This window comes from Phyllobates terribilis, unplaced genomic scaffold, assembly GCF_046119375.1.
Source record: "Phyllobates terribilis strain yellow unplaced genomic scaffold, ASM4611937v1 Scaffold_12__6_contigs__length_324123572, whole genome shotgun sequence".
Lineage (NCBI taxonomy): Eukaryota > Metazoa > Chordata > Amphibia > Anura > Dendrobatidae > Phyllobates > Phyllobates terribilis.
This window is the reverse complement of record NW_027362772.1, coordinates 216,009,398-216,022,700: the sequence shown is the minus strand read 5'-3', so window position 1 is coordinate 216,022,700 and position 13,303 is coordinate 216,009,398.

Here is a 13,303-nt window from a genome sequence, read left to right as displayed (position 1 = left end):
CCTTCCTAGCGGGTGTAGCGAGGGGCTGCGCCACATAAAATGTCAGAGCCTCCGGTTTCTAGCTGAGGGTTGTTTCCTGCCTCCACTAGTTCGGGGACCGGTCTCCCCCTTTGGCCTGACCCCTCCACGCAGGTGGATTCGGGCGTGCGGTGGCGACTCGCCCGTCCGCACCCCTGGGATCCCTTCATTCCTCGTTCCTGGAGCCTTCTCCGCTCCTCTTCCTTCCTTCTCCCTCTTCCAGGCCTGGGCCTCTGTTACTAGGCCCGCCTCCGGAGCAGAGCTCATGCAGAGCCCCTGCTCCCTGCCACTTCTGCTCAGACTTCTCTGCACTGAACTAAGATGGTGCCCACCTTTTATACTCCCTTCTCAATGCACCCAGGAACTGCTTCCTCCCTGCTCCTGCACTACAGGGTTCCCCTTCCTCAGTGTTCCCTCCCCCCACTCCAGCCAGGGACAGGGACTGTCGTGCCCATCTCAGGGGCATATTGGTCGCCCTGCCCCACGGCAATGTGGTGTAATGCATGCAGGTGTCGGGTCCTGATCCACACTCCATCCTTACCTGAGAGTGAGATATCACACCTCTGGGTGAGGTGCAATACGTCTGTAGCAACCGAGCCCTCAGGGTGCTACAGTTCCATTTATCTTCAGCCTAGGTGACGTATTGCGATACAGGGCCGTGATTTTGGCTATAAAAGGGTCCCCTAGACCCCTACCCCAAGCTTTTTAAGAGAATCATATATGGCGTGCCAGGAGACTCTATGGAATGCTTTCTCAGCATCCAACGAGAGTATCTAATTACAAATTTTTAACTGCATCTAGCCCAGGAAATACTTTGTGCCTAGTAGCAGTGTCTGCTAGTGAGCGGATTATCCCGGCTGTTAAGCAAGCTGCACCACCTGTAGTTTAGACACTTAATTTTTTCAAAGGAAATGCTTCGGGACCATGGGATACTTAGTGAAGAGCATCAGGAGGCACCCCAAGGCATAGGGGCTGGGACTGGCAGTAGGATGCCTTGCGGTGGACAGCCGAGCTCGATCCTTATAAAAGCTTTTTAACTGCAGCAGCTTTAGTGGACGCTACTGGAGCTGGAATTACCGCGGCTGCTGGCATGAGACTTGCCCTCCAATAGATCCTTGTAAATGGATTTAAAGTGTATTCATTCAAATTAGAGAGACAATTTAAATTAAAAAGCTTAGAGCTGCCTCCACCACAGGGGGGCTCGCTCGACCCACCAGCGGACAGGCACCAGTATTGGGAGAGGGGGGCTGGCCGTCAGGGTTCACCGCGGCTCTGGCACAAACCCGGCGACACGGAGGTGGCACGGGCAGGAGCGGACTGGCCGTGTCGGCTTCTCACTTTTTGGATTTTAGAAGGGCATGACATGCCTATATCTGTGTCTCCCCCTCCTTTTACTCCTCCACCTCTTTTATTTTCGCATGACTATATGTACTTGTCACTTTTCCATGTGTTAGTTATGTCTTCTGAGCAGTTTGTCAGCTTTTGGACACCTTTGAAGGTGTTTTCTATGTGTTTCTATGTGTTTTTGTTTGCCTGCCATTGGTTTTAACGGTGTTCGAAGGTGTTCGACGAACAGTTCGACGAACAGTTCGGCGAACACACGGGTGTTCGACGAACCGAACCGAACTCGAACACTACGGGGGTGGCTCAACACTAGTACCGTGTTGTTCTCACCCGTATGACTGGCGACTCGGGCCTTCCGTACTTCTCACCCCTCCGGGGCAGTAGTGGTCCCTCTCGTGTGGCTGAGCCTCCGGGCTTCCTTGGGCCAGAGGAATTGAAGTCCCCTGCGTGGTGGTTTTCTGCTGCTGGGCTTATAACCCTCACAGCCTCGGACTCCAGGGTCCGGCTTTGTAAGTCTCTAGCCAGGACGAACTCTGCTAGCTCCCCTCCTGGCCTTGTGTTCCTCCTCTGCCTACAGGGACTCCTCAGCCTGCTGCTGACCTGTCCCTATCTGCAACTTCACTGGAACTTGTCTGGAACTTGTCTGGAACTTCTCTCTCTAACCCCGCCCCTGATCCAGTTTATAAAGGGCAGATTTCTCCCCTCCCTGGACTGAGGCAGGAGGTGCTGCATGCTAATTGTCCCCAACCAGGGAACCTCCCACCTGCTCTCAGACATGACATTGCTGCGACTGTGGCGACCAAACCTGTGGTGCCACAGATTCAGTATTAATCTGAAAAATACAACATTCAAACAGACTGCCTCATGGAACCTTTCACTAGAATGAGGCAGGCAGAGTTACTCTGGATACAACATGGCTCCTATTCCGGTGATAGTCATCTTTTTAGAGGTGCACAATAGCTTGGTTGACTGTGCTTTCGTGCTGCCTAAAAGATGAGACACCATTAGGAAGGAGGTCAAGTAGAGTCCAAAATGACAAGGTCTGTGTCACGGCAGCAATTTGTATGGCTCCTCAGCACTGCCTTACTCACCATGCACTCCTGTGCATGGCTGCTACAGCATGGTGTTTCCATCTGGCCTTAGGGGTGTGTGGCCGATCTCCGCAGGAATTTAATCCTGTTGTGTCTTGCAGAGATCTGGCTCCCCAGCCTATCCCATGTGAGCAGGTTCTACATAAGGCAGCTCCTCCCACCACTCCTTGCCTGAAGGTTTGGTTCCTACCTCGTTTGTTTCGCGCATGCTTCTCAGTATTCTGCTTCTCGTTTCCGATCCGACTAATTTCCCGTCCTGCCTGACCTCTCCGCTCCTGACCCCGACTATTCCTACTGATCCTGTGCTGCCTGCCCCGAACTCGGGACTGTTTAACCACGCTTTGTCTGTGCCCTCTTGTACAGCTCCTCTGACCCTTCGGTCAGCTGCTGCCGACCAGGGGACTGGCTTGGAGTAGTACCTAGTGACTTGCGGCCAAGCCTAACCTCACCATCAGAGGCCCTAGCGAAAACCAGGTAGTCGCTTAGTCACCCCCCACCAGGGTAAGCCTCCACACCCACCAGTGTTACAGTCTGCTTCATTTCAGGGAATGCTTCCATCGGGGGTTCTGTCTGAATCCTCTTTTTTATGATTTACACAGAAATCCCAGTGCAATTGCTCTGCGTAAAGCACAGGATAGATTCCAAGCCTTCTGCTGATTTTTAGAAGGAACAAATAAAGGAATAAAGAAAGAGCAGCTTGTAAGGAACAAATAAAGAACAGCTAATTGTTTTGATTTTTTTTAAAATGCTGTTGACCATATAAATGATAAGACAGCCTTATTCTTCGGGTTAGTACAATTGCAGCGATACCAGATTTATATATCTTTTTCATGTTTTGCTAAATATATTTTTTGTATCACCATGTTTTGAGAACTATAACTTTTTTTTCCATTAACAGACCCATATGATGGCTTATTTTTTGCAGGATGAGTTGCAGCATACATTTTTATTGGTATCACTTTGAGGTAACTATTTTTTTATCCTTTTTTATTTCCATTTTTTGAAGGTAGAATGAGCAATTCGGGTCACAATTATAGCGATACCACATTTATATAGTTTTTTTTTAATGCTTTGCTTCTTTTGTGCACTAAAACCATTTTTAAAAAAAATGAAAAGTTAGTTTTGCACCGCCATATTCTAAGAGGTATAACTCTTTATTTTTCAACTGAAAGAGCCTACGTACCAGGCAGAACAAGAAGGCCATTATTTGACCGTGACATCTATCGACTCACTGTGATCCTGTCATGAGTTTGCTGATTCAATGAGAGTTGGAGGCCTCTCCACCTCAGGGGCGGAACTACCGCCCGTGCAGCCGGTTCATTGAACGGGGGCCCCGAGGGAGAGGGGGCCCCTCCAGCCTCCAGCAGGGCCGCCATCAGGGCATGACTGCCCTGACTCCAGTATGGGGCCCGGCCGGTAGGGGCCCCCTCGGGGGCCCCCCTCTTGTGCGTCTCTCTCCTCATGGGGCCCCCGGCCCCATGCTATGCGCCGGGTCCGGGACATTTCAGCGCTGAGCTGCGCTGTTGCAGCAGTGCCTTCATGATTCCCCTGACTTCCGGTCATGTGACGGTGCCGTCACATGACCGGAAGTCAGGAGAACCTGCTGTCAGCGATTTGGACGAGCGCCAGGATTCTGCAGGGATCGCATGGGGGTAAGTATAACAAGTTTTATTTTTTTTTAAAATACAATTAACTAGGAGTGGAGAGATGGGAGATGCACATGTGTGTGTGTGTGGGGGGGGGGGAGATGGGAGATGCACATGTGTGTGGGGGGGGGAGATGGGAGATGCACATGTGTGTGGGGGGGGAGATGGGAGATGCACATGTGTGTGGGGGGGGGATGGGAGATGCACATGTGTGTGGGGGGGGAGATGGGAGATGCACATGTGTGTGGGGGGGAGATGGGAGATGCACATGTGTGTGGGGGGGGATGGGAGATGCACATGTGTGTGGGGGGGGATGGGAGATGCACATGTGTGTGTGGGGGGAGATGGGAGATGCACATTGTGTGTGTGTGTGTGTGGGGGGGGGTGGGAGATGCACATGTGTGTGTGTGGGGGGGAGATGGGAGATGCACATGTGTGTGGGGGGGGGATGGGAGATGCACATGTGTGTGGGGGGGAGATGGGAGATGCACATGTGTGTGGGGGGGGAGATGGGAGATGCACATGTGTGTGGGGGGGGGAGATGGGAGATGCACATTTGTGTGGGGGGGAGATGGGAGATGCACATTTGTGTGGGGGGGGAGATGGGAGATGCACATGTGTGGGGGGGGAGATGGGAGATGCACATGTGTGTGGGGGGGGAAGGGAGATGCACATGTGTGGGGGGGGAGGGAGATGCACATGTGTGGGGGGGAGATGGGAGATGCACATGTGTGGGGGGGAGATGGGAGATGCACATGTGTGGAGGGGGAGATGGGAGATGCACATGTGGTGGGGGGGAGATGGGAGATGCACATGTGGTGGGGGGGGAGATGGGAGATGCACATGTGGTGGGGGGGAGATGGGAGATGCACATGTGTGGGGGGGAGATGGGAGATGCACATGTGGGGGGGGATGAGAGAGGTGCACATGTGGTGGAGGGGGATGAGAGAGGTGCACATGTGGTGGAGGGGGATGAGAGAGGGGCACATGTGGGGGAGGGGGATGAGAGGGGCACATGTGGGGGAGGGGGGTGAGAGAGGGGCACATGTGGGGGAGGGGGTGAGAGATGTGCACATGGGGGGGATGAGAGCTGCACATGGGGGGGTTTGAGAGCTGCACATGGGGGAATTGGGAGTAGGGGGATAATGAGCTGCACATAACGAATGTGGGGTGGGGGAGAGTAAATGATAAATGATGATGGGGTGGGGAGAGCACGGACATGATATAATGAATTGGGGCAGGGGGTGCATGTAAATATTGAATGCGGGGAGCAGGAAGTATAGAGTAGGGGGCGTTGCGGATGCAGGAGTGTGACTGGTAACAAATTGGCGGAAAGAGTAGAGGTTCTAATTAAATTATATATTAAGTGCCTATTTACAGTTAATGGGGGCACAGTGGTGGATTACAATTTATATTTGGAATGGTAGGTTGCAAAATAACTAACCATATATTGATGGTGGATGCACGTCTGTATTCAGCTGCATAATGTAGAAGTTGGGGAATGTGCTCTAGATAACTGTGTTATTTTATGCAGAGACGAGTCCTGGCTGGAAGACGTGATGGCGGTCTGTGCTGGATGAAGGAGAAAAGCGAAGATGAAGGACTTCACCTAGAGACGTCACCGGTGAGTCAGTCTATTACATGTACACTGTGTATAATGTCACTGGTGATCACTGTATTACCTGTACACTGACACTATATACAGAGCTCCTGTGTATAATGTCACTGGTGATCACTGTATTACCTGTACACTGACACTATATACAGAGCTCCTGTGTATAATTTCACTGGTGATCACTGTATTACCTGTACACTGACACTATATACAGAGCTCCTGTGTATAATGTCACTGGTGATCCCTGTATTACCTGTACACTGACACTATATACAGAGCTCCTGTGTATAATGTCACTGATGATCACTGTATTACCTGTACACTATATACAGAGCTCCTGTGTATAATGTCACTGGTGATCACTGTATTACCTGTACACTGACACTATATACAGAGCTCCTGTGTATAATTTCACTGGTGATCACTAGATTACCTGGACACTTACGTTATACATACCATGTATAGAGCTCCCGTGTATAATGACACTTATGGTAATATTAGTAATGTGGTGGTAATATTAGTAATGTAGTGGTAATATGTGGTCTGGTCATGGTGTGGCAGTTTTTCTCCCTTCTGTGTGGTATTATTCGGTCACTATGTTGTGGTAATATGTGGTCTGGTCATGGTGTGGCGGTATTCCCTGTATGTGGTATTATTGGTCATTTAAAAAAAAAATGTATATGACACATTCCCTTAAAGAAAACTAAATAAAAATATATCTAAAAAGAGTATTGGATATTTTAAGAAAATTTTAATAGGTTAGAGTAGGGCCCGCCCAGAAGAGTCTACCTTATCGTGGTGGCGGCTTTAAAAATCTTTTGGCCAAAACAAAAGCTGATGGCTATGTATGTGGCGCCGTCACATGGCCGAACGTCAGGAGAACCTGGTGGCAGCGACGTGGACGAGCGCCAGGATTCTGCAGGGATTGCATGGGGGTAAGTATAACAAGTTTTATTTTTTTTAAATACAATTAATTAACTAGGAGTGGGGGGAATCAGAGATGCATGGGGGGGTGAGAGATGCACATGGGGGGGTGAGAGATGCACATGGGGGGGTGAGAGATGCACATGGGGGGGGTGAGAGATGCACATGGGGGGGTGAGAGATGCACATGGGGGGGTGAGAGATGCACATGGGGAGGTGAGAGATGCACATGGGGGGTGAGAGATGCACATGGGGGGGGTGAGAGATGCACATGGGGGGTGAGAGATGCACATGGGGGGATGAGAGATGCACATGGGGGGGATGAGAGATGCACGGGGGGTGAGAGCTGCACATGGGTGGGATGAGAGATGCACATGGGGGGGTGAGAGATGCACATGGGGGGTTATGTTTACATAACTTTGTTGCCTTATGAAGGGCAGGGGGGGCCCCCCAAAATTTCTTGCACAGGGGCCCACTACAGTCTGTGTCCGCCCCTGCTCCACCTTACAACCCTTTGGATCGCTATTGATGGTGGCATCTAGATGGTTAACTATCCAGGGACCGAGCTGTCAATGGCCCTGGCTTTTACTGCCAGAGCTTGGCTATCAGTTAAGCTGATCTTCTGGTGGTGATTGTGATGGCACAGCTCCTTTGGCCACATAATCACCATTATGCTACTTTATGTCAACTTGCATCAACACTTTCATAACTTAGATTGATGTTGAATGTTGTAAATATTTAATAACTTTGCACTCAGTTTCACTCTGCAATCTTCATTCCTTTATCAGTTTTCAGAATCCCAGTCAGGCAATTTGCAGTTTCAGACTTTTCTCTTGTGTTTGGTGTCTCTCTCAGGAAATTAGGATATGAGATCTCTGTGTAACCAAGGTGCTGCTGTCTTCATTGTGTATCAGCACAGGTACAGAACAGCATTTATTTTCTCTTTATCTTTTCATGTGAATGCAGAGAGAATAGAGAGGGAGCAGAAAACTTTCAGGAGCAGGAGCTATAATGGATTTATATGTTTTTTTGAAGATCACTCAGCTACATAACGACTTAAAGACACTACAGCAGCAAATAGATAGTAAATCTGTAATGAAGACTATTTAGAAAGTTGCTTAACTCTGCATTTAGGAAGGAAATGAATGATAAAAGGTGCAAAGTTGTAAATAGCTTTTGGATTCACACATAACACAAGTCTACAGCTGGAGAGATACAGAATGAGCAGTATTTCCCCAAAATCTGGATATCTGGCCACCCAAATTTGCCAAATTATTAGATTCTGCCGTCACTATATTGGTTCTTCAACAATCGCCGCACAGGAACCTATCCCTGTATTTCCTTAGCGCTTGGCCCTGGATAGGGAAGGGGTTATGAGTGCTAGTCGATCCCCACTGACAACTAAAGACAGCAAGGGGAGACAGACATGGGGAAAGTAGCTTAGAATGAGTCGACTTCAGAGAGATGGCACACAAGTCCTTTTAGCACCAGAGAGGAAGTAAGAACAGCACTTGCTCCAAGCCTTCACAAGGGTTCATGTGAATCACCAGCACCTCCCTCTAGCAACAGCCAGTATTTAAACACCCAGCCTGGGTGTTAATTAGCAGGAGGGAGGTAGCTGCTAGGTCCTAGAGTGAGACAGCTAAGAAGGTGTCTGTAATGCCAAATGAAGAGATCTTTTGCAACCAACTGCAGGGCAACTGTCTGTCACCTCTGACACACCCGTGACACCAGCCTTCTCAGTTCATCATAAATCAAATCAATGACATATAAGCTCACTGACTGCTGGAACTCCTACCTCACTGATTTTATGATGAGCTCAGAGGGCTGGCAATGCAACAGAAACACTCACTCCAGTGATTAAACTGGGAAATGTGTTACCTCAGATCTCAGCAGCTTGAGCTACTGTTGTTTTGTCTGTATTATAAGGGACTTATGCTTCCTTCCTGGCCAGGAGCTGTGGTATGTGCTGACCATGAACTGGAGCACAGTACATAACTGGGGCACATTTATAAGATTATCTCAGCACAGGAACATTTGTTTTTAAGAAATCCAAATGTGGAATTTATTATTATTCCAAGATCTATGATTAAATTGCCCTTTGTTCATGATGCATCTCCTTTAAGGGGCTATTTACATGGTGGGGTAAAATTGTAAACGAAAATGCAATTTGACCTTGTGAACATTGGCGTTATAACATTCTACATGTTGCTTTTGGAATTAGTTAATGTCACTTTCACTGGAAATTTAACTTTTGTGTTCCTAAACAAAATTAATATATGATTCAAAGCTTTCTGTAATTTTCCAAGCCATTATTGTACCCCAAAATTGCATCGCGGCCATCTGGTGCGTGACAGAAAGGAAAAAGATCAGGTAAAAGGAGATGCGGATATGCTGGGCTGCTGGTAAATATTCAATAAAGATATCCATAGAGTCCAGGATATTGTATTAGAAGTGCGGTTTATTCTCCAAAGTTTCAAAGTACATCTGACTTCTTCATCAGGAGAAACACAGAAAGTCGACTCTGGGGGGCGCTATACCCTTATTTCTGAGCGCTGTTAAAAAGCGGTGTAGAGGAATAAGTACCCTTAAAGGGGTTTTCTCACGAACAAAAGTTCATTTTAATCAATACATCTTGGAATAAAAATAACTTACACAATTGAATGTGGAATGTCTGTTTCTTAGGCATTCCTCACAAGTATTAAAGCTGTCAAAAATCATGCACACAGAGAGTCTGAAACATAACACCCGAGCACGCTGAGATTCTCGGTGTTAGCCCGAGCATGCTCACCAAAAGGGTTAACAGAACTTTCTCACTCATCACTATTTAGGAGTTGATGTTGCCACCTATCATCAGTCTGTGGACCATTCAGAAACCACAGACCTGAGTAGACTCAGTCAAATCACTAATAAAGATTTCCATCCAGGTATCTTACTGGTGACGTCTTCTCTGATTTGAGTCGTTCTCATTCCTTTTGTCTCAATGTACTACAGATGCCATGTGTTTGCAGTATTCTCTCTTCTCTGACTTTCTTTAGCACATTTTGCAATGGCGACCTTAAAATTAAAAGTGATTCTAATACTCAATGAATACAAATATCTCCCATGCTGTGCCTCTGAAAAAATAATTGTAAAACTATTCTGTCCCCATCCTCAGTGCCACTCATGTTCCCATCTCTCCATACTATCACCCGGTGCTCCCACCTCTCCATACTGTCCCCCAAACACTACAACTTTTCTATAATGTCCTCCCCACACTCCCACCTCTCCATGCTATCTCCTCCACTCTACCACCTCTCAATATTGTCCTCCCATGATTGCACCTCTCCATACTTTCCCCTCACAATGCCCCTCTCAATAGCTTCCCCCCATTGCTGCATACTGCCCTCACGTGTACCATCACTAACACAAGTGTCCATCCAAAAATCCCTACAATGTTCAGCTCCGTAGATCACTCACCTTCTCTGCCATTTTTGACGCTTCTTTGGCGCAGCAGTGATGGCAACAGTGTGATGAGATCTGCACTGTGATTATCTCAGAAATCCTTTGATGGACTGCAAGTGGCCCGTGGACTGTGTGTTGTTCAGGTGTACCCTATAAAAAGCATTTTTTTTTTAATAAATAAAAAAAAACATAACATAATAATTTATTGCCTCAGATTATTTACACCTTTTCAGAACTACCTTAAATAAGCAATAATGCCTGTGCATTGTTATTTTTAACTTTGGATTTGACTCTATTTCTTGATTCTGCGTTAGGATCAGTTCCTGCTCTGACTGAGAATTTCACTTCTTTCACTTCTTTCACAGAGGGGACTAGACTCATGGATTTCATGCACAAAGTCAATATTCATATTTAGAATGTTCTAAGGTGACAAATCACATATTACACTAGACTTTTCCCGCATAGTTTAGCCCTACGCCAAATCTAACAGTGACTCAGTGGGTCCACATTCCTGACCACAGGCCGAACCGTAAGGGTATGTGCACATATTCAGGAATAGCAACAGAAAATTCTGCTGCAAATCCTGATATGTTGGTGGGAGAAATGCTGTGAAAAATAGACACATTTTTGTTGTGCTTTGGTCACTTTTTAAATGCATTTTTTTTGCAGATTTTTCCCCACTCATTAGTATTGGTGAAATCTACACCAATAAATGCTGTAAGAATTGACATGCTGCAGATTTAAAGAAGCAGCAAGTACTGATGGCGGTTCTGGTGATGTATTCATGCACTAACAATGGTTCTGGTGATGTATTTATGTACTGCCAGTGGTTCTGGTGCTATATATATATATATATATATATATATATATATATATATATATATATATATATATATATATATATATATATATGTAAGTACCCTTTTCATTTTTTTTGCTGCCTTTATGGTTGGTTTAGTATGACAATGTGTTCTTTGGTCCAGAAAGGTTGTGTACCCTTTCTGTAGAGGATAAGGCTAATGCAAGTGCAAATATAAGTGATTCTGGATGGTGCTGGTGGATTGTATACAGGTTCCAAATGATATTTTTCCATTGAAATAATTGGAATTTACATAAGCTGTATTTCTTTCAGCTGTTTTCTGTTCACATGTTGAACCAATTTAATGTTTGTATAGCTTGAATGAATCCAAAATGCAAAATGAATCCTCTATGCAAATAATCTAGTACACAGTTTTGGCAAAGCTATGTCTCTATGGTTATAGATTACAAACAAACACAGTTTAATATGCCTTTTTATTGCAGATTTTTCCCCACTCATTAGTATTGGTGAAATCTACTCCAATAAATTCTGTAAGAATTGACTTGCTGAAGATTTAAATAAGCACTCCCATCAAAATTGATATCCTCTTAATATAGTGCAATCATCATATTATATAGCACTGTGCACTTACAATTGCTTATTTTGCCTTTTTACCCAGTTAATTCTTCTCTTTTCCATTAGGTCTTTGACATTATGGGATTAAAAACAGACTAGCTGAATCCTTCTAAGATTTATGTATAAACAGGAGGTAAATTTTCCATGTATGAGTCATAATTCACTGCAAAAGTCCCTGGAGGAGGGAGCAGCTGGGTCAGGAGATGAAGAGGGGGATAATAAATGCAGGGAAAAGAGACTTCCGGTTTCTACATAGAGCAGAGAAAGGAGAAGAATTAAATGTGTAGAAAGGCAAAATGAGCAATTGTAAGTGCACAGAACAGTATAAAATGATGATTGCGATATATTAAGAGGGTAAAAGCTTTGATGGGAGGAGTGCTTCTTTAAATTAGCTGCAAATCTGCAAGGAAAACGTAAGCAACATGTGCTGATACTAGGAAAACCTTCAGGTCTTGTGACAAAAATGCACAGAAAAAAACACAGCAAAAACTCAATGTGTGCACATACCCTTACGGTTCTGGAAAGAAGAATGTGAAAATGCAACTATGTTTGATTTTGATATGGATGTGGCAGACTAAAACCAGTACTGCATTCTGACATTCATGTAGAATAGTATTGTATAAGCCTTGGAAGATAGAGAAGGTAGGGCCGCACTGTAACTTTTGAACTCTTTCAGTGAGAATTCTCAGATCCAAGCAATGATTACATGGGAGTGGACGTACATGATAATAATCTAGAGTCACTTGCATCAAATTTGCACATACGCCATTCCCCAGTTGTAGTATGTTATGCTAATAGCATGAAAACAACTAAAACATTCTTTTTTTTTATTTTAAAAAGACCTGCCTGTACAGAACAACACTACAGGTGCTGGGTAATTCTAATACGTCCATAGTTCCATAGTCTTACCACTGCCTCTACAGTACTCAGTGTACAAGTAGGAGCTTAAAGGGAACCTGACAGTTGATTGATCTGTGGTCAGCAGGTATCAGACACTGGCTCTGTAATGCTGCAATACCCTCTAGCTACCGGAGGGAAAGAGTGTGCGGTCGCTCCAGGCCCCTTGCTCAGAGGGGCTTACCCATAGCTACTGCTACTGTCAACTAAATTTGGTGTGCACAGAACGCCGTAATAGTTAATCTCTGCGATAAAGCAGGGAGATACGGTCTCCCAAAACTACCACTCTCTTTTCTGTAGATCGTAGGTCGCTTTAAACTTGTGATCTACAGAAAAACAGGTGTTGCGCTGGCATAAGCAGGAGACTTCAGAGTCCCAGGGAGGTGACGTCATCGCACTGTGCCAGGACTCTGATGTCCTGTGTATGTGATGACAGCGTGTTGGTCTGCCCGCGCTTTGCGGCAAGGACTCATCAGGATCCTGAATTAGGTGAGTATGTTAGGTTTTTTATTTTATTTAAAACGTGTGGTGGGACTGTGGGGGCATCATAAAGTATCGGAGAACCTTATACATTATAGGACCTTCTGTCTGGGCCCTCATACAGCCTGTGAACTAATGCGGGGGCTCTTATACAGCGTCGAAGCTAATTCCAGGGCTATTATACAGCATGAGAGCTAATACGGGGGCCATTATACAGCGTGGGAGCTCATGCAGGGACATTATACAGCATTGGATCTAATGTGGGAGCCATTATACAGCATGGGAGCTAATGCAGGGGCAACTTTACAGTGTTGGAGCTAATGAAAGAGCCATTGTGCAGCAAGGAAGCTACAGCAGGAGCCATTATATAGCATTGGAGCTAATGTGAAGGGCCATAATACAGCATGGGA